The 25,456-nt window shown below is 54.3% G+C and overlaps 1 long non-coding RNA gene across 3 annotated transcripts; it reads right to left on the bottom strand.

Moving 5' to 3' along the window:
- Nucleotides 1–5,307: 5,307 nt before the first annotated feature.
- LOC104003801 (uncharacterized) lies at nucleotides 5,308–24,908 on the bottom strand. 3 transcript variants are annotated; one of them, XR_001712749.4, is made up of 6 exons: nucleotides 23,105–23,536; nucleotides 22,080–22,196; nucleotides 21,761–21,930; nucleotides 8,118–8,220; nucleotides 5,893–5,983; nucleotides 5,308–5,630 (listed from the first exon to the last, which is right to left on the bottom strand). It is a non-coding gene; the product is annotated as an uncharacterized LOC104003801 (long non-coding RNA). The 3 variants fall into 3 exon arrangements; XR_001712750.4 differs by lacking the exons at nucleotides 5,893–5,983; nucleotides 23,105–23,536 and adding an exon at nucleotides 24,806–24,908; XR_010156223.1 differs by lacking the exon at nucleotides 5,893–5,983 and having other exon boundaries at nucleotides 23,105–23,512.
- Between the last annotated feature and the right edge of the window lie 548 nt (nucleotides 24,909–25,456).

Raw genomic sequence — 25,456 nt, forward strand, 5'->3', positions numbered from 1 at the left:
GCCACCTCCGCTCTCTGGGGCAACTGCAGCAGCCCCTGGCCAGCCTCCCTGCGTCAGCTCAACCCTGACCCAAGGCAATGGAGGCAATGGGGGCAATGGGGAGGGTCTTCTCCAAACAGAAGCGCTGCTGGCAACAGAATTGAGCTGAACAGGGGAGACATGGCCCCGTCTCTGCACTCACACGCTGGGGGAGCTTGGCCAAATTGTGTCCCCGGTTTCCCATGCTAGGTAACAAACTACCACAAACTTCATAGCTTCACACAACCCTCGTGAGCCTGCAGCTGTGCAGGTTGAAAGTCCAGCCTCAGCATGACTGCGTCTCCACCCAGGGTCTCCACAAGGCTAAAATGGGCCAGGTGCAGTGGCTTACACCTGGAATCCCAGCACTCTGGGAGGCTGACGTGATAGGATCACTTGAGCCCAGGAGTTCAAGGCCTGCCTGGGCAACATAGCAAGATCCCACCTCTAGTGAAAATAAAAATCATCCAGGCATGATGGTGCGTGCCTGTGGTCCCAGCTACTCCAGAAGCTGAGGCAGGAGGATAGCTTGAGCCCAGGAGGTGGAGGCTGCAGTGAGCTCTGATTGTACCACTCTACTCCAGCCTGGGCAACAGAGCCAGACCCTGTCTCTAAATAAATAAATAAATAAATAAATAAATAAATAAATAAATGTAAATAAAATAAAAGAATGATAATGGTGATGATGATAACAATAAACAAAGGCTATAATCAAGGTGTCTTCCCGCTGTGTTCGCATCTGGAGCTCAGAAACCTGTTCTAGCCTCAACTGCATGTGGTAGAATCCAGGTCCTCCAAGCGTGGAATTGAGTCCCCGTGTTCTTGCTGGTCAGAGCCTCCCTTGGTTGCTAAAGGTGCCATCCCTCTTTGTCATGTGGCCCCTCCATCTTCAAAGCCAGCCTTGGAGAAGCTCTGACATGTCAAATCCTCCCACACTTTGAATCTCTCCCGTCTCGAGGGTCCAGTCTCTTTACAGTCTCACCTGATCAGGTCAGGCCCAGCAAGACGAACCACCTTTTTTTTTTTTTTTTTTTTTTTGAGACAGGGTCTCAGTCTGTCACGCAGGCTGAGTGCACTGGTGCAGTCATGGCTCACTGCAGCCTCGGCTTCCTGGGCTCAAGCAATCCTCCTGCCTCAACCTCCTGAGTAGCTGGGACTACAGGTGTGCAGCACCACACCTAGCTAATTTTTAAAATTTTTTTGTGGAGATGAGGTCTTGCCATTTGCCCAGTTTGGTCTCAAACTCCTGAGCTCAAGCAATCCTCCTGCCTCAGCCTCCCAAAGTGCTGGCTGGGACTCCAGGCATGCACCACCACGCCCCGCCTAATCATCCTCTCTCTTAAGGGCAACTGATTGGGGTCTTAACTGTGTCTGAAAAACCCCTTCACAGCAGCACCTAGATTTGTATCTGACTGAATAACTGGGAGGAGGATGCATCCATCAGGGGCGGAAATGTGGAGGCCATGTCAGCATTCCACCCTGAGGGGATGCTAGACCCTCAAGATCTGCCCTCCTTCCCAACCTGCTTTGCAAATGCGCAAAAGCCAGATGCCAGCATCTACAGTCAGCGAATGACACCCCCCGCCCCACATCACTTTGTATCTCTGTGGAACTCCCCTCATTTCTTTTGAGGGGTGGGAGAAAACAAGTCCCAACATTTAGAACCCTCCAGAGCTCTCAGCAGCCATGAAGCTCCAGACCAGCTGGAAATGGTCTCTCCCACTCCAGCATATGCTCAGGCCCTTGGAGCAATTGTTACGTAGCCCAAGCAGAACCTTCTTTAAGGACTAATTTTTTTTTTTAATTTTTGAGATTGAGTCTTGCTCTGTTGCCCAGGCTGGAGCACGGTGGTGCTAACATGGCTACTGCAGCCTCGACCTCCCTGGTTCAAACGATCCTCCCACCTCAGCCTCCCGAGTAGCTGGGACTACAGAAGCCGCCATCATGCATGGCTAATTCTTTATTTTTTGTAGAAACAGGGTTTCACCATGTTGCCCAGGCTGGTCTCACACTCCTGGGATCAAGTGATTGTCCCACCTTGGCCTCCCAAAGTGCTGGGATTACAAGCATGAGCCCCCGTGCCTGGCCAGTAATTTTAAAGTATGATATATGGCCAGGCACAGTGGCTCACACCTGTAATCCCAGCACTTTGGGAGGCCGAGGCTGGCAGATCACTTGAGGTCAGAAGCTTGAGACAAGCCTGGCCAACATGGTGACACCCTGTCTCTACTAAAAATACAAAAGTTAGCCGGGAGTGGTGGTGTATGCCTGTAGTCCCAGCTACTCAGGAGGCTGAGGCAGGAGAATGGCTTAAACCCGGGAGGCAGAGGTTGCAGTGAGCCGAGATCTCGCCATTGCATTCCACCTTGGGCAACAGAGTGAGACTCTGTCTTTAAAATAAATAAATATGAGTTTGCTCAGGCTGCCATAACAAAGTACCACAGGCTGGGACTTAAGCGACAGAGATTTATTTCCTTACACTGAGATCAAGGTCAGCAGGGTTGGTTTCCCCTGTGGCCTCTCCCCTTGGCTTGTAGATGCCACCTTCTCCCTATGTCCTCACACGGTTGTCCCACACTAATATGTCTGTGTCCTAATCCAATAGGACTGGTGTCCCTATCATCTTCTCTTCTTATAAGGACACCGGTCCTATTGGATGAGGGCCTGCTCCAGTGACCCCATTTAACTATAATCGCCTCTTTAAAGACCCTGTCTCCAAATGCAGTCACACTCTGAGGGCCTGAGGATGATGACTTCAGCATAGAATTGGTGGGGCCTGGGGACACAGTTCAGCGCATGGCACACAACCCCTCATTGTTCCAGAAATCTCTAAAGTGCAAACGAATGTTCAGTTCTTATTAACATTGGCTCTCCAACAGCTGCAATCGAGGGTGCTCCCAAGCAGGCCACAGATGCAGAAAGGTTCCCTTACAAACAGGCCAGCATAGAAGGCTAAGGATCCTCCTTTTTCAAGGAAAAAAATGGTTTTTTGTGGTTCACACATAAGGAGAACTCACAGACTCAGTTTCACAACTTTAACCATGAGTCACAAGTTAGCACAGGACACAAAAACCCACTGGGCGGCTGCAGCGGCTGCAGAAACGCGGAGCTCCGCGAGCCCCAGAGACCTCAAGGGGCTGCTGTCTGCTCCAGCCGCACAAGATGCATTTCGGGAGTGATTTTCACTCATTGAGATTCAACAAGATCAACATAGAGGACCCTGCCCGCGATGGAAAAGACACACAATATACACAGGTGGTGAGGATGAGACCGGGGCGCCCTCCCAAGCCCACGGTCAGGACGGGCGGCCCTCGAGCCGACCAAACCAGAATCTTGGGACCCGTGATCAAGCGGTGGGTGCTGCTAATGCTGAAGATAGCAGGATCCTCAAGGCAAACAGACCCACACAGGCAAAAAACAAAAAGGCCCAGATTCCCCGTGTCTGCCACCCAGCAGGGAGCCCGGGGGGTCACTGAAGCCGCTTCCCCCAGAAATACAGCAGCCGGGCTCCAATCAGAGGCATGTGTCAGAAACCACACACATACACACACACACGTGGTACATGCCACATATCACACACATACACCACATACATCATACACACACCACACACATCACATACCACACATGTCACACACATACACCACATACAGCATACACACACCACACACATCACATGGCACACACCACATATCACATGCACACACCACATACACCATACACCACACATTACACACACATGCACCACACACATATACCACACACACACCATATAGCACACATATACCATACACACATCTCATGCCACACACCACAAACCATGTGCCACATATCACGTCACACACACACACCATGTACCACATACATCATACACCACACACACCCTGCACACACACACATCTCATACACACCACACACCACACACACATCACACATCACACACACATCAAACACACACATCAAACACACACACACCAAACACCATATACCACACAGATACCACACACACACATACACACATACACAGCCCTTCTCTTGCTGCATGAGGCCACCCTGGGGAGGAGGGGCATGAGGGCACAGAGAGCCCACAAGATGCACTTCTGAGGCCACACACACAGCCCCATGGTCTGGAACCTCAGCCTCATGGGCATGTAGCATGTGTGTGTGTGTGGTTTCTGACATGTTTGCCTCTGACTGGAGCCTGGCTGCTGTATTTCTGGGGGAAGTGCCTTCAGTGGCCCCGCATGCTCCCTGCTGGGTGGCAGACACGGGGAATCTGATCCTTGCCAGAGGATCAGATCCAGCAGTGGACGATACTCAGAGAAGAAGGTTTGCAGACTCAAGGGAGCCCAGACGCAGAAAGGACGGCTTGCCCAATAAAACACACAGCAGGTGTTTAGAGGAAAAAACAAGCCCCAAGATGGCCAAGCATCCTGGGTTCACTGCTTAAGATGGAAGAGGTGCAGCTCTCGGCTGCGAGGATCATAATTGCAAAGGTCGCCAAAGGTCTGCAGACACTCAGCGCCAAAAGGCAGGGCCGTTAGGGGAAGCAGCGGCCTCTGCGAAGGCTCCAGGTGTCCTTTACTTGGGGGACTGGAACCAGACAGGCAGCCCTTTGTGCTGTCACTGTGGTTTGGGGATGTTCCATCTCTGCTGCAAGCTGCCACTTTTTCCTCCTTCCTGAGGGTGGGGTGTGATGGCCACACTTACTCAGCTGGAAGGAGGGCAACTTGTCAGTTTTGATTTCGTGAAGACCAAGGAAGAAAAGCTGTGAGATGCTGTTTCTGGGCAAAGGGATATCGCTTTTCATTCAGCAAATACCCGCTCGTCTCCCAGATGCCAGGCACAGCGGGAGCACCCAGAGAGAGGGCGCCTGGAGGGGAGGCTCTGGACGGGGTGGATTTCCCACCAGTAGACCACAGGCAGTCTGGAATTCTAGACATCACCTCCTGGACTGCCTGAGTTGGCAGAGCCCTTAGAGGTCATCTCACCCAATTTCGCCATTGTCTATTTGGAAAACTCAAATAGACAATGCCCAGAGGAGGGAAGCAATGTGCCCTTTGTCATCAAGCGAGGTAGTGGCAGAAACAGGGTGGTGCTCGGGCTTGCCGCTGTCCCACCCAGCGAGCTGGCCACGGTGGTACTGGGCCTCTCAGAGCAGGGCAGCATCCCCCAGGGGCTGTGAGCAGCACCTCCCCTGCCCGGGAGGGGAAAGAGCTAAATTCTCACTTAGCAGCAGGATGCTTCTGGGCCTCATTACGATGGTGCAAATTAATATTTATCATGCAATTATTCATCTTTGTAATTGCTAGTATTTCAAAGGGAGCGCAGAGGCTTTCATTAGAACACTTGGAACGTTATTCAGATGAAATGTCAAAATGAGCAGCGTCCCTCTCCGCACCGGCAGCCCCTGTGTCCAGCTGCCTCCAGAAGGTTCCCAGCACCCGGGTCCACACAGCCGTGTTGCTGCCACTTCCAGGTGCTGGCTTGGGGTTTGGGTCCATTTGTTAGAAATCTTGACTTCTGGAAACCTGGGGGCATCTGAAGCCAGAAACTCGAGATTCAAAGGGCCTGGTGGCCGTGGGACTCCATGAACATGAGCAGCAGAGCCTCTGAGGGCAGAGACAGGACAGTGTCATCAGGAGCCCCCACATCCTGCTGCCCCTCTGCACCCACCTGGCCGGCCTCCCTGCCTCGCACCCTCACCCCCTCCGGCCACATGCAGCTTGTGGCTTCCCTCCCTTCCCCTCCCTCCTACCTGGGGGCAGGTCTCCTTACGCCCTGCCTCCAAGCCCACCACCAGGTGTGCCCGCCAGGGCTCTACCCTCCTACCGCCTCCAAGCCCACCACCAGGTGTGCCCGCCAGGGCTCTACCCTCCTACTGCCATCCAGCAAACATTTTAAGGTGTCTCATGCCATTTGAGGTCCATAGAACACTTTCAAATATTGGATGTTTCGTGGCAACCTAAGAGGATAAGAAGGTGGGCTCCAGTGGTGAAAAAGCAAGATTTGGAAAACGGAGACCCCCTCGCCCAGGGGTAGCAGTGCCTGGGCCACCTGCAGCATTGACATCAGCAAACTGCCAGGGAGGAGAGTGGAGGCTGCAGAACAGTCAGGTGCAGGCAGGGGCCCAGGGAGGAGGCGAGACCTGAGCAGGGATGGAGCAGAGGGATGGCCGGTGGTGGGGAAGGAGGATGGGGATGGAGGAGGAGGAGGGTCAGACATGGCGCCCAGTGCCTGGCCTGGGCAGCTAAAACGGCAGCCCCAGGGGAGACGGGAGGCTCAGCCTGCGGTGAACTGAGGGGCCTGGGGCTTCCTCGGGGGATGCAAAGGCTGAGGATGGATAGGGGTTGCAGGAGGGCATAGGCAGAGCTCAGATGAGAGAGTTGGGGTCATGGAGATACCAGGAGCCATCAGAATTTGAGTTGACCCAGAGAGAGGCACAGAAAGAGCGGAGGTAGCCGGGACAGGCCCCGAACACACACGGCCAAGAGGAGGCCTGGAAGGGGCGTTCAGAGGGAAGGGGCCCCAGAAATGGGGCAGAAAGGAAGCTTCTAGACAGCAAAGGGGCACAGGGTCAGGTGCGGCAGGGAAGGGAGGTGTGGGTACAAATGCGGTCCCCTAAACAGGTTGAGATCCTCACCCCCAGCACCTGTGAGTATGACTTTAAAACCTCACCCGACGGAATCCAGGAGGTGGGAGAGTGTTCTGGAAACAGCAACATCCCCCACAAACGAAGCTTCAGTGACTTCTCTGGGGCCCCTAAGTTCTGAAGGCTCTGGATGTCTGAGACTGGGTCCCAGCCACAGCAGCCTCTCCCGATCCTAAGGCACTGCTAGAGGACCCCTTGGTGATGCCCCATTTCCCTTCCCCGCCCGACTTCTGCTCCCAGGACCAGCAACAACAGCTAGAGCAAGGTATATTCCTAGAGCTCTGTCATTTAACACTCACGGTGGCCGAGTGGGCAGGTGTGATGATTTGCGCATCTCCCAGGGAGGAAACCCACACATATCAGGGGAACCACAACTTCTCCCAGGTCAGAGAGACAGAGCTGAGCCCTCACCTGCTGGCTGTCAGGTCAGGCCAGCCTCCCACTCCATGACACAGAACGGACCTGAGGGGACCCCTCGTTGAGGCAGGCCTGGGCTCCAGTGCCAGCCCTCTCCCGCTGTGTGGCCTCGGGGAAGCCTCTTCCCCTGTCTGAGCCTCTGCATTCTCATCTGTAGAATGGGGATGCTCTGTCCTGCCTTCCAGAGCGTTGCTGATATCAGAATCCAGGAGTGGAACTTGGGCAGCAGAGTAGCGCCGGTGCCCTCCAGGCCAGCCCATTCTGTCCAGGCTCCATTCTGTCCAGGCAGTGGACTCCTCCTGCCCTGACCCTCACCCTCCATCTGCCTGTTCCCCGGGGTACGCTAGTCACCACGCTAAGGATGCCCTGGGGCCAGATCCCCTTATGCCCCACCTCCAAGCCCACCAGGTGTGCCTGCCAGTGCTCCACCCTCCTGGGGCTCCACAGACATCTGGCACCTTGAACCCAGCAGGGCCCCTGGAGACAAAACCCTCATCTACCTTTCACTTAAGCAGGGCCAGAGAGAGTCAGCCTCCTTTCCTTTGCTTTTCAACTGCTCCCAAACCAGCCCCGAAGCAGCCTGCCATGAGGCCCAGACAGCCTGTCCCATCCCAGCCCAGGCAGGATTAATATGCATGTATGGTAATCAGCGAAGCCCAGCAATTTGCATAACAATCAGAGGGAGCGTCCCCTCTCCTGGACTGCTTCCAAGGGCAGCTCCCACCCTGGTTCCCCACAAGACAGCAGGGGAGGGTATGATGGGGCCTCTGGACCCCCCAAGTGCTAGACCGGTGGCCTGGCTTTCAGCCCTGGAGGCTTCAGCCTGGAGAGGGTGGGATAGGTGGGGTACGGGGGTCCTTGGGCAGGGGAAGATACCAGTGAGACACTCATCTGACTGTCTCCAGAACTGTTTCCCGCATTCTTGAGGCCATGCTGGGGAAGCGGGAGAGAAACAAGGGTGTGGCCTCTCCTGGGCCTGCGTCCTGGGGAGGTGTGGAGTTGGGGGGCTCCGGGAAGGGACTCTGCTCACCTCATCGAGGGGGCCTCTCCTGGGCCTGCATCCTGGGGAGGTGTGGAGTTGGGGGCTCTGGGCAGGGACTCTGCTTGCCTCATTGAGGGAGCCTCTCTTGAGCCTGAAAAATTGGAAAGGTGCCAGGACTCCCTTATAAGGTCATTTGCCCTTAAGGAGATGGAGGAGAGTGTGTTCTGGAAGCAGCACCGTCCCCCATAAATGAAGCTTCTTATGACTCGGCTGCTTGGCCAACCTCACGGAGCCCCTTCCTTGGGCCCCTGGGGACACAGAGATGCCTGGGCATGGCCCCATCCCTTCTGGAGGGCTCGGCAGAGAGCAGCCAGGCCCTGCAGATCACCCTCATGCACGGGCCAGTCCAAGGTTTCCAGCATCTTGGTAGCTCTGCAGGCAGCGCCCTTCCCCGAGGGGGTCTTAGGCTGTCCCTCTGAACAGATCCCCACTTGCAGGAGGCTGGGCTCTGCTCTCCAAATGCTTGTCCATAATAATGAAACCCTTGCACATCTGCCCAGCACCTAGGAGCTGTCCAGAGTACCACCACATCCCGACCCCTATCACCCCGTGACGGCCCCTCAGTGGGCACTGGAACAGTGGAGCTCAAAGAGGAAGGATCTGGTGCCACCACGCCCCACCCCAGATCAGAGGTAGGAAAACCCAGGACTCAAGAGAGCTGGTCCAGGCCCTGCCCACCATGTCCATCACCCAGTCATCCATGGGCACAGTGTGAGCTGGCCCAGGCCCTGCCCACCACATCCATCACCCAGCCATCCATGGGCACAGTATGAGCTGGCCCAGGCCCTGCCCACCACGCCCATCACCCAGCCATCCATGGGCACAGTATGAGCTGGCCCAGGCCCTGCCCACCACATCCATCACCCAGCCACCCATGGGCACAGTATGAGCTGGCCCAGGCCCTGCCCACCACGCCCATCACCCAGCCACCCACTGGCACAGTGCCCAACAACTCTTCTCCCCCACCCCCTGCCTACTCTACTCAGTGACCAGATGAATCTTCTAGCTCCTCCTCTGCCCTGACCTCAGGTGACAAGCTGTGGCTTGCTGGGGAAGCCCAGTGGCTCACCGGGCACCAAAGCCCTCCCTGCAGGTGAGGACCAAGGAGCCCACCCAGCTGGTGCAGAGGCAGGAGGGACACGTCTGCCCTGCACTCTGAATCATGCAGACATTTGATCCTTAATAACAATATGAGGAGGAGCTGTATCAAGTCTCAGGGTTTTTATGGGCCAAAAGTGATCCCACATTGGCAATTTCGTACAGTTCAATGTGATCATAATTATTAAGGTGTTAGGAGCCCTCTTAACAGAGCAGGCATCGTTCCAAGTTCTTTACACGTGTTTACTTCACCAGCATTTCTGACAGCCGTATCAGATGGCCCATGATGAGGACATAGAGCTCAGAGAAGTGAAGTAACTAACTCAATATCACACCTCTCCCACACACCTAACAGAATGGCTAAAATGAAAAATAATGACACCAGACACTCACAAGGATGTGAAGAACCCGGATCATGATACGCTGCTGCTATGGATGTCTTGGGACAGACACACTGGAAAAACAGCTTGGCGATTTCTTAAAAAATCTAAACATAGGCCGAGCGCGGTGGCTCACATCTGTAATCCCAGCACTTTGGGAGTTCGAGACCAGCCTGGCCAACGTAATGAAACCCTGTCTACTGAAAATACAAAAAAATTAGCCAGGCATGGTGGTGCATGCCTGTAATCCCAGCTACTCGGGAGGCTGAGGCAGGAGAATCGTTTGAACCCCAGAGGCAGAGGTTGCAGTGAGCTGAGATCATGCCACTGCACTCCAGCTGGGCAACAAGAGCAAAACTCCGTCTCAAAAAAAAAAAAAAAATCTAAACATATAATTACCTTGTGACCCAGCAATTGCATTCCTGGGCACTTGTCTTAAAGAAATAAAACATCTGCACAAAAACCTGTACACAAGGGTTCATAGCAGCTTGACTTGTCATAGCCAAAACCGGAAACAGCCCTGATGTCCTTCATCCACCAATGGTTAAAGAAACAGGAACATCCAGGCCAGGCGCGGTGGCTCACGGCTGTAATCCCAGCACTTTGGGAGGCCAAGGCAGGCAGATCACCTGAGGTCAGGAGTTCGAGACCAGCCTGGCCAACATGGATAAACCCTGTCTCTACTAAAAACACAAAATTAGCTGGGCGTGGTGGCGCATGCCTGTAATCCCAGCTACTTGGGAGGCTGAGGCAGGAGAATCACTTGAACCCAGGAGGCAGAGGTTGCAGTAAGCCAAGATCATGCCATTGTAATCCAGCCTGGGCAACGAGAGGGAAATTCCATCTCAAAAAAAGAAAGAAAGAAAGAAACAGGAACATCCAGGCCGTGGGACCCTACTCTGCAGTAAAAAGGAACTATTGATCCACTCAGCAAACTGGAGGAATCCAGGGAATTAGGCTGAGTGAATAAAAGCAATCCCAAAAAGTACGATGCAGCACAATTCCGTGTATACATTTTTGTAATGAAAAAACTTCAGAATTGGAGGACAGATAGGTGGTGCCAGGGATTAGGGATGTGGAAGAGGGGTGGGTGTGGCCATAAAAAGGTAACTCCAACTCCAAGGATTCTCATGATGATGGAGCTCTTCCACACCATGACGGGGTGGTGGAGACCGGAACCTGCACAAATGATAAAGCTGTACAGAATTCACACACACACGCACACACATATACACACTAGTACAAGCAAACTGGAGAAATCTGAATAGGATTGGTGGATTGCCCCAGTGTCTATTTCCTGGTTGTACTATCATTGTACTATAGTTTTGCAAAATATTGCCATCGAGGGAAACTGGGCAAAATGTGTAAAGGACACCTTCCTGTTCTTCTTTTTTTTTTTTTTTTTTTGAGACAGAGTCTTGCTCTGTTGCCCAGGCTGGAGTGCAGTGGTGCCATCTCTGCTCACTGCAACCTCTGCCTCCTGGGTGGTTATAAGTAAAATGCTTATTCCCTTAGAAATTCTTGTTCCTCGGTGCTGAAAAGAACAACTAGAGCTCAAAGAATTTTCTCAGCAAGGCAACTTTGCTTTCTGCAGAAAGGGTGCTCCTCACAGATGCAACAATGGCGAGAGCACACCTGAACAAAGGAGGGAAGCAATTTTTATCCCTCATGCAGTTTGTCCCTGCTACTGTGTCCTGTCTCCATTGGCTGGAGCTGGACCTCATAATCTAAGCTAAACGTGACTGGTTAATAACTTAAAACTTTCCTAAATAGGTAAAGTCAAGGGAGAACAAAGGAAAAGAGGAAGTTGCTTATGAAAAGACTTAGAGAAGTAATAACATTTCCAAATAAAGAAGGTGCATAAGCTGTGAGCTGGGACACGCCTGAGCATGTCTAGAACAAATACCTTGGTTAAAGTACAAGGACATAGAATGCACTCATTCCCTTATATCTAAAAGCTACATAGGATAGGGCTTAACAAACAGTTATTAGCACAAAGCAAGGAGGCTTGAAGGAAGTTAGTCTTTAAAAGAAACTATTATTTCTAACACTTATGATTTATTCTTTAACAAGAAGGGAAACTTTGAAGAGGAATCTTTTTACTTTCCACACTGGGTTCAAGTGATTCTCCTGCCTAAGCCTCCTGAGTAGCTGGGATTACAGGGGTGCACCACCATGACCGGCTAATTTTTAGTAGAGATCGGGTTTCACCATGTTGGTCAGGCTGGTCCTGAACTCCTGGCCTTAAGTGATCTGCCCACCTCAGCCTCCCAAACTGCTGAGATTATAGGTGTGAGCCACTGCACCTGGCCTCCTTGCTATTACTTCTTTTTTTTTTTTTTTTTTTTTTTTGAGACAGACTCTCGCCCTGCACTGGAGTGCAGTGGTGCGATCTCGGCTCACTGCAACCTCCACCTCCTGGGTTCAAGCGATTCTCCTGCCTCAGCCTCCCAAGTAGTTGGGACTACGGCTGTGTGCCACCTTGCCCAACTAATTTTTGTATTTTTAGTAGAGACAGGGTTTCACCATGTTGGCCAGGATAATCTCAATCTCTTGATCTCATGATCCTCCTGCCTCAGCCTCCCAAAGTGCTGGGATTAAAGGTGTGAGCCACCACACCCGGCCTATTACTTCTTACAACTGTGTGTGCATCTACAATTATCTGTATGTTTTTAATTAACATTTTCTTTAAAGATGGCCAATTTAAAAAAAAAAAAGGCTGTCACCACCCAGAGGAATCTAATGGGACATGACAACTAAATGTCATGTGGGATCCTGAGTGGGATCTTGGATCAGAAAAAGGATGTTAGGTTAAAAACGAAGAAAACTGAATAAAATATGGGCTTTTGTTAATGAGAACGTTAGCAACATTGGTTTAATACTCGCATCAAATGTACCATGCTGATGCAAGATGCTAAAAATAGGGGAACTAGGGGCAGGGTGTGTGGGAACTCTCTGTATTATCATCTTAATTTCACTTGTAAGTCTACAAATGTTCTTTAAAAAGGTCTACTTAAAATTTTTTGAAGATACCAAATAACTACTTTATAAAAAGGTTTGGAAGCACCTACGAAAGCTACATTGAGTCCAACCCTTTGGCCCAGCAATTCCACTCCTAAGTATATACCCAAAAGTAATGAGATCTTGTGTCCACCAAAGGCATATAAAATAAAATTCAGTCAGGCGTGGTGGCTCATGCCTGTAATCCCAGCACTTTGGGAGACTGAGGCGAGTGGATCACCTCAGGTCGGGAGTTCAAGACCAGCCTGGCCAACATGGTGAAACCCCATCTCTACTAAAAATACAAAAATTAGCTCGGCGTGGTGGAGCCTGCCTGTATCCCAGCTACCCGGGAGGCTAAGGCAGGAGAATTGCTTGAACCCAGGAAGCGGAGGTTGCAGTGGGCCAAGATCGTGCCACTGCACTCCAGCCTGAGTGACAGAGTGAGACTCCACCTCAAAAAAAAAAGAAAAGAAAATTCATAACAGCTTTTTTCAAAGTAGACAAAAACTGAAAACAAACCCACTATCCATCAATAGGAGAAGGGATGGCAAATTAGGGTATATTCATACAATAGAATAATACAAATAAAAAGGGAATAAACAACTGCTCCTTTTTGTAAATGGGCAGATCTTGTGAGAATAATGATAAACAGAAGAACTCAGACAGAAATGGCTCTGGCTGGGATGATTCTGGGGACGTGAAGCTCAAGAACAGACAAAACTACCTGCAGTGCCAGAAGCCGTGGCACCACCAGGGTAGGAAATGTGCTGAGGGAGAGAGAACACAAGGACACCTTGGCCAGGCGGCAGCCACAAGGGTGTATAGATGTGTATGTATGTTATCATACATTTTTTATAGCAAAAATAAATTTTGAAAAAAGATCACACATGTTATGGACTGAATGTGTCCCCCCAAATTCATATGTTGAAGCTTTGAGACCAGGTGCAGTGGCTCATGCCTACAAACCAAGCACATTGGGAGGCCAAGGCAGGAGGAGCTCTTAAACCCAGGACTTTAAGACCAGCCTGGGCAACATGGCCAAACCTTTTCTGTACAAAAAATGTTTTAAAACCTTAGCCAGTGTAGTGGTGCATGCCTGTGCTCCCAGCTACCCAGGAGGCTGAGGTAGGAGGATTGCTCGAGCCCAGGAGGTTGAGGCTGCAGTGAGCTATGATTACACCACTGTACTCCAGCCTGGGCAAAAGAGTGAGACTCTGTCAAAAAAAAAAGAAAAAAAAAAAGAAGAAGCTAACCTCCAATGTGATAGTACAGTATATGGAGGTGGAGTGTTTGGGATGTGATTAGGTTTAGATAAGGATGGGGCCCTGTGATGGGATTAGTGGCCTTATAAGAAGAGGAAGAGACACTGTAACTGCTCTCTTCCTCCTCCTCCCCTTCATGCTCCTCTCTCTCCCTCTCCCTTGTGAGGACCCAGTGGCCATCTGCAAACCCAAGGAGAGAGCCCTTGCCAGGACCTGAATCCACCAGCCCCTCGAAGTTGGGCTTCCAGCATACAGAATTATGAGAGATGAACATCCTTTGTTTAAGCCCCTAGTCTATGTTATTTCATTCTAGAATCCCAGGCAGGCTAAGTCTACACAGCAGGAAAATGTTGAAGCCAAGTAGGAACCCAGAGGTCTGGTTTGCAGAGCTTTAACCATGACGACCCCATGCTCATTTTCCCAAAGAAGACTCTAGAAACCTGAACCCGCTCCCCCACCTCAACTCCCTGCTGCCCCAGCAAAGGGCTCCAGCTGCTCTAGATGATGTGGAAGCCAGGGCGCCATTGACATTTTGTGCAAGGTAACTCCCTGTGGTGGGGCCTGACCTGTGCATCCCAGGCTCCAACCACGCCTCTGGTCTCTACGCAGTAGCGCCAGCAGCCCACCTCCCCACAACTGTGACAACCAGAAATGTTTCCACACATTGTCAAGTGTCTCCTGGGGGGCAAAGTCGCTGTGCTGAGAACCGCGGCTGCATGGGAAGTTGGCACACAGCCGGCAGAGTCGGCACCAAAGAGGAAAAACAATTAAAGCGGCGATAATAAATGCAACAATAACAGTGACTGTAGAAACAACAATAATTTTGATAATCACAACCATAACAAAAGTGATCGCAGTAGCAGGGATAGCACCACGCACAAACTCACAATGCAACAGTAGGGATAATAAACAGCATGACACGGCTAATTGTCATTTAACACATTTAATGACAGCACTAGTGTGGGGGTTTGCTGAGAGTGGGTGCACTGGGGTCCTGTCTCTCCAGCCCCCTGTGAGGACCCAGTGGCCACCTGCAAACCCAAGGAGAGAGCCCTTGCCAGGAACTGAATCCACCAGTCCCTCGAAGTTGGGCTTCCAGCATGCAGAAGAGGGCAGTTATGGTGTCTGAGCCAAGCTCAGAACCCCCCTGTCTCTCCAGCTCCCTGTCCCTGTGGAGGTGACTTCACCCTCTCTGAGAACAGGATCCTCCTCTATAGGTGGCCAGGTGGGTCAGCTGAGGTCATCCATGGAGAGCACTCAGCCAGGGGCCCGGCTTCCAGGGAGTACGGTAAATGGTCCCTGCACCTCCCGGGGGGGATCTGTGCCCAGGGAAAGAAGAGGTTTTTGCCCAGGCCTGCAGGTTGGGCCCTGAGCATCAGGAGGGATCTGAGGATTCTCCCTGGTGCTTGGTTTGTCTCCAGAAGGAGCCCAGGACTCTGGAGACTCGGGTTTCAGTGACTCTGCCCACACCTGGCTATAGGACTCGGGCCAGTCCCTCCACCTCCAGACTCGGACAGAGAATGGAAAAACGAGCTCTGACCTTTAGACTGACCTCCAATCCTGCTGTCCTTGGAGCCCTCTCCCTTCTGGTCAAGTCCTCTTTTTTAGGGACACTTCTCCCCAACCCCGCTTATGCCCGGAATGGCCGGTGACAGGCCAGTGCAGCCACAAATCCATGGGGAGCCAAGCTGGGGGTTCTCCGTGTCCCTAGTAAATGCACCTCCCTTGAGCAGTTTCTCAACAGGAGGACTCCCAGTGCCTGCTAAGGAAACAGAGAGCCAGGCCACCAGGACACCTTAGAGATCAAAGGCCACCTGTTCATAATTAAGCAACAAAGTCGCCCTCTCCACATCTTAGCACTGCGTGGGGTGCCCACGCTGGCCCCACAGCTGAGGCTCCCGGTCCCCACCCCATCAGTCCCCAGGTGCAGACACAGGCATGCCAGAGCCCAAGGCACCGGGCCACCTGGGAACCTTTGCTACCTGCTCTTCTGCCCGGCAAAGGAATGGGAGGAGGAAAGTGTAGGCAGGGAGGGCTTCTGACCTCTGGTTCTGGAACCTTCCACCCAACACACCTGCACACCAGCTCACACCCGTGAGCCAGGAAACAAAAGTCGGGGCAGGAATGACCAAGCTCAGTCAGGGAGGGAGGCGGCCAGGAAGAGCCCCCACCCAGGCCAGCCCGGGAGGAAGGGAGGCAGGATGACTCCCCATCCAGGTCAGCTTGGGAGGGAGGCGGCCAGGATAAGTCTCCACCCAGGTCAGTCTGGGAAGGAGGGAACCAGGATGAGTCCCCACCCGGGCCAACCCGGGGCCCCTCTCCACACAGCCACTTCCTGTTCCCAGAGGCCCTGAGACTGCCACATCCACCCTCCCTGCCCCACACATGCACCACCCACCAGACACACCGACACACCACACACATACACACAGGTATGCACACACGCACACACGCACACACACACCACTCCACACTGGACACACACACCAGACAGCCACAGCACACGCGTACACACAGGGGCATACGTACACACACACACCAGACACACATTCACCACACAGAGACACACCACACACGTACACACAGGCGCACACATACACACACACACACACCAGACATACATTCACCACACAGACACACCACACATATACACACAGGCGTGCACATACACACACACACCAGACACAGATTCACCACACACACAGACACACCACACATGTACACACACACGCACCACACAGGCATACCACACACGTACACACAGGCACACACACACACCACCAGACACATTCACCACACACACCACATACACACCATACCAGACACACACATGACACACACATTCGCCACACACACAGACACACCACGCATGTACACACACACACCAGACACAGACACACACACACCACACCAGACACATTCACCACACAAACACACACACCACACACACACCTCACACACACCACACTCAACACACACACACAACACACACATTCACCACACACAGACATACCACACATGTACACACACACAGCAGACACAGACACACCACCCACGTATACACAGGCACACACACACACCACACCAGACACATTCACCACACACACACACCACACACACACACCACACTGGACACACACAACACACACATTCACCACACACACACACACCACACATGTACACAAAGGCACACACAGCACACACACACCACACACACATGCACAGCACATATGCACAGCCACACATGCCACATAAACACACACCAACCACACATGTGCACACACACACCACACACAGCCACCACACACACCACACACCTCCTCATGCACATACCACACTCATTCATACACACCACACACCACACACCTAGGCGGAAACACTGGCACACACATTCACACCCAGATGTACTCAAGCCACACACACACTTTCCGGCACTGGGTGCAGCAGTGAGGAGCAGCACGAAGCTGTGCCCAGCAGACAACAGAAAATTAAGGTGACACGACCATACTCTACGAAAGGAAAAAGGCACCCTGTCCCTTCAGCCAGGCTGGGCCAACCCGGACCAAGGCTGCTGTGCACCCGTCCTCCCCCCAGCACCCTGGGGAGGTCCAGACGCACCCACCTGCCCCAGCAGAGCAGCCTCACGTGCGGTGTCCGGGCTCCCCGAGGCCCAGAGCGCCCGTGGCTGGCCTGGGGCTGCTGGACGGCGGCTTCTCCAGGCACAGAGGGAGAAGGGAGGGGCAGGGGCAGGGGCAGGGGCAGGGGCAGGGGCGTGCATCCTGCCTCCCATGCTGTGCCTGCACTCCTGAGGGGCAGCCGCAGCTTTTGAATTCCCTGGGGCTACAGAGAGGTCTGGACTGGAGAGTGCAGACAAACAGACGGACAGACAGACCGACAGACAGATGGACAGATAGACAGGGCTCCTAGGCGGGAGTTGGGGGAGACGCAGGGGGCCTCTCTCAGTGGATTTCTCAGGGGTGGGGGCTCCAATCAGCCAATACCCTTTCTGGGCAGCCCACCGAAAATGTGTGAGGTGTTGGGTGTGGTGGAATTTCAAGCAGAGGGGCCTGTGGAGTGAGTGTGTGGGTGTGTGTATGTGGTATATGTGTGTGTCTGTGTAAGGTGTGTGTACTGTGTAACGTGTGTGTGTATGTAGATGTATATGTGTCCATGAGTGAACGAGCATGGTGTGTGGTGCATGGTGTGTGTCTATGTGCAATGTGTGTAGTGTGGAGTGTGTGTGTGTGGAGTGTGTGTGGAGCATGGTGTGTGTCTGCATGAGGTGTGTGTACTGTGTAGTGTGTGTGTGAAGTGTGTGTGATGTGTGTCTGTGTGAGATGTGCGTACTGTGGAGTGTGTGTGTGTGGTGCGTGGTGCACGTCTGTGTGAAGTGTGTGTACTGTGGAGTGTGTGTGTGGTGCATCGTGTGTCTGTGTAAGGTGCATATACTGTGTAGTGGGTGTGTATGAAGTGTGTGTGATGTGTGGTGTGTGTCCATGTGAGGTGTGTGTACTGTGGAATGTGTGTAAGTGTGTGTGGTGTGTGGTGTGTGTGTGAGGTGTGTGTACTGTGGAGTGTGTGTTTGTGGTGCGTGGTGTGTGTCCGTGTGCAGTGTGTGTACTGTGGAGTGTGTGTGTGTGAAGTGTGTGTGGTGCGTGGTGTGTGTCTGTGTGAGGTGTGTGTACTATGGAGTGTGTATGAGTGTGTGTGGTGCGTGGTGTGTGTGTGAGGCGTGTGTACTGTGGAGTGTGCGTGTGAAGAGTGTGTGGTGTGTGGTGTGTGTCCATGTGAGGCGTGTGTGCTGCATGGTGTGTGTGTGAGTTGTGTGTACTGTGGAGTGTGTGTGTGGTGAGTGGTGTGTGTGTGAGGTGTGTGTACTGTGGAGTGCGTGTGTGTGTGGTGCATGGTGTGTGTCTTTGTGAGGTGTGTGTACTGTGGAGTGTGTGTGGTGTGTGGTGTGTGTGTGAGGTGTGTGTACTGTGGAGTGTGTGTGAAGTGTGTGTGATGCGTGGTGTGTGTTTGTGTGAGGTGTGTGTACTATGGAGTGTGTATGAGTGTGTGTGGTGCGTGGTGTGTGTGTGAGGCATGTGTACTGTGGAGTGTGCATGTGAACAGTGTGTGATGTGTGTCCATGTGAGGTGTGTGTGCTACATGGTGTGTGTGTGAGTTGTGTGTACTGTGGAGTGTGTGGGTGGTGCGTGGTGTGTGTGTGAGGTGTGTGTACTGTGGAGTGTGTGTGTGTGAAGTGTGTGTGGTGCGTGGTGTGTGTCTGTGTGAGGTGTGTGTACTATGGAGTGTGTATGAGTGTGTGTGGTGTGTGGTGTGTGTGTGAGGCGTGTGTACTGTGGAGTGTGCGTGTGAAGAGTGTGTGGTGTGTGGTGTGTGTCCATGTGAGGCGTGTGTGCTGCATGGTGTGTGTGAGTTGTGTGTACTGTGGTATGTGTGTGAAGTGTGCTGCATGGTGTGTGTGTGAGTTGTGTGTACTGTGGAGTGTGTGTGTGGTGCGTGGTGTGTGTGAGGTGTACTGTGGAGTGCGTGTGTGTGTGGTGCGTGGTGTGTGTCTTTGTGAGGTGTGTGTACTGTGGAGTGTGTGTGTGTGAAGTGTGTGTGGTGCATGGTGTGTGTCTGTGTGAGGTGTGTGTACTGTGGAGCGTGCGTGTGGAGTGTGCGTGGTGCGTGTCTGCGGGTACAGGATGAGTCTGTGGGTGTGGTGTGCGTGCCCACGGGGGTGGGAGAAGCCCAGGGGTGAGCACAGGGTCAGCGCTGCGACGGGGCCCAGGCCGCTCTCAGTGACGCCCGCAAAACCCCACGTGGCGGGAACCAGGCTCAGACACACTGGCGGGGTCAGCAGAGCCTGTCGGTGCAGGCGGCGTTCCCGGAAACTAGGAGGCCGCTGTGACCCCCAGACGTGCAGACCTGCTGAGGGTCCCGCCCAGCGCTGCGGCTGGGCGGGGTCGAATTGTGTTCTGGGCAATGCTGGTGTCACTTAAAGTGAAATACACAAGGGGCGGACGGGCGGCTCCCGGGCTCCGGGTCCTTGGCCTGGACCTCGGCCTCCCCAAAGTGACCCCGGATGGCACCGCGAGTCCCCGTTTCCGACAACCACACGGCGCTGGCTGCACACGTCCTGTTTGCGTGGTTGCTAGGAGGTTGCCATGGCGACTAATCGGGGATGAGGGAAGCCTAGCGCTTAACACATCCCCCTCCGACGGTCAAAATTGGGCCTCTCTGGCAGCTGCTCCTGGGATCACAGCCGCCCACGCAGGGCCTGGGGATGGCAGGGCCCCCACAGACCCTTCCAGAAGCCGACACACTGGGGGATGATGGATGAACAGGAGCAGAATGGGTTAAGGATGGAGCGCAAACACAAATGCGATTGGGCCAGGTGGCCCGGAAGTGCCTGGGTCCCCAGATGGCTTGGATCCGTGTCTGTGGGTCTGGCGGGCCCCTCATGTATGCCGGCTCCCCCCGCAGCCCCTTGGCCTTGGACAGGGCCACTGGGTCTCCCTCAGCCACAGATGAGGAACCCAGGCTGTCAGAGGTGAGGTGCCCTGACCCCACCAGGAGCCTCCCCGAGTTACTGTCAGGGTGCTGGGATGCGCCGGGATGGAAACACACACCTCCCACGGAGATGACGAAGAGACGCAGGCTCAGAGAGGCCTAGGGCCTTGTCCTGGGTCACCCAGCACAGCAGGGATGCTGCAGTGTGCAGGCAGAGGCACTGAACACCCAGTCCAGAGGGACTGGGGAGAGGCACCGGCCAGGGACACAACGATGGGGATGGGGCAACAGGCAATTGTGTAATTAAATGCCCGGGAGGCCAGGTGCTGTGGCTCATGCCTGTAATCCCAGCACTTTAGGAGGCCAAGGCGGGCGGATCACCTGAGGTCAGGAGTTCAAGACCAGCTTGACCAACATGGAGAAACCCTCTCTCTACTAAAAATATAAAATTATCCGGGCGTGGTGGTGCATGCCTGTAGTCCCAGCTACTTGGGAAGCTGAGGCAGGAGAACCACTTGAACCCGGGAGGCGAAGGCTGCAGTGAGCCGAGATCACACCCCTGCGCTCCAGCCTGGGTGACAAGAGCGAAACTCTGTCTCAAAAAATAATAATAAATAAATAAATGCCCAGGAGATGGAGCCAGGTGAAGGGCCACAGCAGGGGAGCCGAGTGTGGAGGAGACCGTGGCGGCACGAAAATTGGGAGAAAGAACTGACCCCTCCTGCTCTGCGCCCCAGTCTCCGGGGAGGAGGCAGTGACCCCGCTGCTTCCCTGTGCTCCCAGCCCCTGTTTCTCTTTGTCTCAAAGCAGCCCTTATGGAGGCAGGCAAGGGAGACTCACTCCTGCCACACACAGGGAAACTGAGGCCCAAGGCAGAACTGGCCCCAGACCCCAGCTCTGCTGCCCCCAGCCCTGAGATTCTCCATTTCCACACTCGTGACTGCTCACTTACCCGAACAAGCCTGGGGCCCCGATCACACACCCCACGCTATGCCAGGCAGTAAGGGGCACCCTGGCCAATGCAGTGCCTGGCATGGGGCAGACGCTCCAGAGACACTTGTGAATGGGAGGGAAAAGCAGAGACTGCCACCACATGTGGCAGATGGGGACACTGAGCCCCAAAAAGGGCAGGGGCACAGGAGAGTCCATGGAAGGGCCAGGAGCAGATCCCAGGGCTGGGCCGTGGTGGCCCCCACCCCACAGCCCACCCCGATCCCGAAGCAAGGGTGGGAGGGGGAAGGGAAAGAAAAGCCCCAGAAGTGGGTGGCCGAGTGGGCAGGGGCAGCCCCACACCACTGCCTCCCCCACCCCCGGTCTGCAGGGTGGGGGGTGCCGAGGCTTCTGCGGCCTCTGAGGAGGCAGCTGTTGCTATGGTGACCACCGTTACCTGGCAACTAAGCCGCATCGTCCTGGGCACCTGCTGTCTCTTCTCTGGAGCTGCTGGCTGGCTCTGGGGACAGACCTGTGTCCAAAAGCCCCCTTGTCTCAGAAAACCCACCTGTGGGGACAAGCCAGGTAGACGTGGGCACCAGGGGACCTGCAGAGCCTCTCCCAGGTCTGTGGGAATGAGAAGTGGAGCCACATCACTCAAGGCTTTCACTTTTTCAAAGCTGGGAATAATTGTATTGATTTATAGGATAATAAAAATAACATTGTAAAAAATTTCAAACAATACAGGAAAGTATACAAACAAAAGTAAGACTCACTGGCATCTCATCTTGGTGGTATCTCCCGTCATCTCTCTGTGTGGTGTATCAAGGCATAAAGGCAGACGTGATTTAACAAGGGGGTCATGCTCTCCACAGCCCTGCTCCCCCTTGGCCCTGCACAGAGACAGGTTTCTGGGTCAGCGACTTCACTCCATCACGCCGTCGCTGCCTGGTGTCTGGCGGTGACTCAGTGAGTGTCCCCTGAACTCCTGCTCAACACCCAGGTGGGCACTGGGCTCCTGAGATCTGAGACTCCATGCCTGGCCTCGGGAAAGTGGGGGCTCGAAGGCATCTGGACCAGGAGACCTTTGGCCGGTACATCCATGACCCCAACTTCAGGCCGGAGTGCCCCACTTCATGAGAAAGGGGCAGCTTCCACAGGGTGGGGTTCCAAGGAAAGAAAGAGCCTGCTCTGCCAGGGAATCAGGGCAGGCTTCCGGGAGGAGGTCTTTTTTTGGCTGAGATTAGAAAAACGAGAAAGAGGCCGGGCATGGTGGCTCACGCCTGTAATCCCAGCACTTTGGGAGGCCGAGGTGGGCAGATCACCTGAGGTCAGGAGTTCGAGACAAGCCTGGCGAACATGGTGAAACCCCATCTCTACTAAAAATACAAAAATTAGCCAGGCATGGTGGCGGGTGCCTGTAATCCCAGCTACTTGGGAAACTGAGGCGGGAGAATCACTTGAACCCAGGAGGCAGCGTTTGCAGTGAGTCGAGATTGCACGACTGCACTCCAGCCTAGGCGACAGAGTGACACACCATATATATATATATATAGAGAGAGAGAGAGAGAGAGACAGAGAGAGAGAGAGAAGAAAAAAGAAAGAAAAGAAAAAAGAAAGGAAGAAGAAAGAAAAAGAAAAGAAAGGAAGGAGAGAGAGAGAAAGAAAGAAAGAAAAAGAGAACAAAAGAGAGATTAGGAAATAGAAACAAAGTTGGGGGACAAGAAGGAAACACAAAGAAGAAAAATGGGGTGGGCAGAGGCATAGAGGTGGGACTGTGCTGTCATCAATGGAGTCTTACCCGGCGGGGGCATCAGGGTACCCTGACCCATGCCCTCGGGGGGCTGGGCAGCAGGAAAGTGGGAACGGCACGTGCAAAGCCCAGAGGCAAGAAGGAGGTCTTTTCAAGAAACTGCAGAGGGTTCCAAATGTCAGGGTGCTGGGTGTAAGGCGGCAGCCGATGGCAGCCACGCCACCAGGGCCCAGGCTGAAGAGCATCGCCGGGCTGAGTGACGGCGGCTCTGGAGACTGAGCGCCACCCCTTGGCCGTCTTCACGGTGCAAAGACAGAGAGTGAGCGGTGGGGGAGAAGCTCCTGGGCCAGAGGGCCCCCGCCTGCCCTCTCTGTGTGCTGGGGGGAGGGATGGGTGCTCTCCCACCACCTGCTGGGCCATCTTGGGGGGAGGGTCCCAGGCTATGGGATGGAGCACAGGGCGCTAGACCCCTGGGGCCCTGGGTGAGCCCCCAGTCTGAGATCACAATGGAGTGGTCTGGGCTGGAGAGAGGGAGGCCAGAGGAGTCCCAAGCATGCCTGGTGGTCTGCGACGGTGTCCAGGAGGAGTTGAGGTTTGGGCAGAGCTTTGGTGACAACCAGGGTGTAGCAAGGGGAGGGTGATATTCAGGATATTCAGTCCCTTCGGGGTTCCCCGGGCAGGCCTCTGCTGCCAGCTCAGCACCAGGCCCAGGCTGGTGGAGGCCACCAGAGACCATTCAGTAGACCCTCCAGAGTGGGGCTGGGGAGCCCCTCCGGATGCTGATAGTGAATGACAAACATAGATGGAGAAGGGGGGCCCCCAGGACAGAGGGGCACAGGGCCGGGAGGTGGGTTGCAGGGTCTGAACCAGTTCTGCCCTGCCTGCCTGGGGACTGCCCACGTCCTAATCCCCTGAACCTGTGAGCATGACCTTATTTGGAGACAGGATCTAATTGCATCCTGGATTTTTTCTGGTGGGCCCTAAGTCCCATGACAGTGTCCTTGTAAGAGACAGAAGAGGAGAAGACACAGAGGGAGGCCACGTGAGGATGGAGGAAGAATGAGAGGGACACGACCACAAGCTAAGGAACTGGGGCCCCCAGGAGCTGGGAGAGGCAGGAAAGGTCCCCCTGAGCCCTCAGAGGAGCCTGGCTCTGCCGACACCTTGATTTCAGACCTCTGGCCTCCAGAACTGCGATTGAATAAATGTCTGTTGTTTTAAGTCCCCCAGGCTGTGGTCATCTGTGAGTCCGCAGAACTGACTTGGGGACCTTGGGTGGCAGCAGCTCCCCTGCACACGGCCCCACGGGTCCAGCGCTGCCCACACTCTGTCCCTCCCAAAGGCAGCCCAGGTGATGAGGGCCGGTAGGGTGCTGTGGCCAAGGCCGTGTCAGCGTGCAACATGGAGGGCCCGAGGCTGCTCTTGAACAACACCCACTGCCTGACCCCAAAGGCCCCGTCAGAAGGCAGGTGCCCGGCAGCAGCACCAGTGTACCCTGAGCCGCTGCCCAAGGGCCTGGCCTGGGCACACACAGAGGGGCCGGCTGGGCTCGCGGCCTCTCAGGGCCATTTCAGGCCGGACCCCATGCTGGCAAACCATGGGGAAGGCCCAGAGAGGGTAGGGCCCTGTGGGATTTAGGGGGGATCAGAGGGCATACACTCTTCCAAGAGCCAGAAAGAACCCCGGACCCTGCGGGAACCGCACCCTCAGCCCCTCCCGGGCTGCAGTAGGTCTAGGGGCTGGGAGCACCTGGGCGGGGGGATGGCGTCGCCTGCCAGCCACAGGGTCTCCAGACAGCTCAGATGGGGAGCCAGCCCCAGTGTCGCTTGGAAGGAGGCAGTTCTAGGTGGTCCAGGTTCCCAGTGTCATGGAAACAACAGTGGCTGTTTGTTAAAGTGATGGAGTCACTGTTTTCATCATCATCATTACTTGCTGGACGCTGAGCGCCGGGAGCCTCACTCACGCATCCCAGGGGGTCCTCTCCACACCCCATCGGGAGGCAGATGGGGAGGGACACACCGCTGGTGGGTGGGGACTGGCCTGGGACTCTGAGGGCCAACCCCCAGCTCCTATGGCAGTGACAGTGGCTCACGAGCAGAAGGCCCGGGAGATGAAAGGGATGGGGGTTCCCAGGGAGGCCCCTTCCCCTCCCTGAGCCTCAGTTTCCTCCTCTGTAAAATGGGGATGAGGCTGGCCCATCCCAGGGCAGGCAGGGCTGCTGGGAGCTGACCAGGCAGAGGGTAAGACTTTGTGGACAGCATTTCCCCAGACATTTGGGAAGGGGCGTGCAGGGAACCGGCAGAGCCCATGACCAGAGGACCCCGCGCTGGGTTGAGTGCTCTGCCATCCTGTCTTGAGATTCTTAGTCATTGGTGAAGGAGAGCCCCCATTCTGGTTCAC

Source organism: Pan troglodytes, chromosome 23, assembly GCF_028858775.2.
Source record: "Pan troglodytes isolate AG18354 chromosome 23, NHGRI_mPanTro3-v2.0_pri, whole genome shotgun sequence".
Lineage (NCBI taxonomy): Eukaryota > Metazoa > Chordata > Mammalia > Primates > Hominidae > Pan > Pan troglodytes.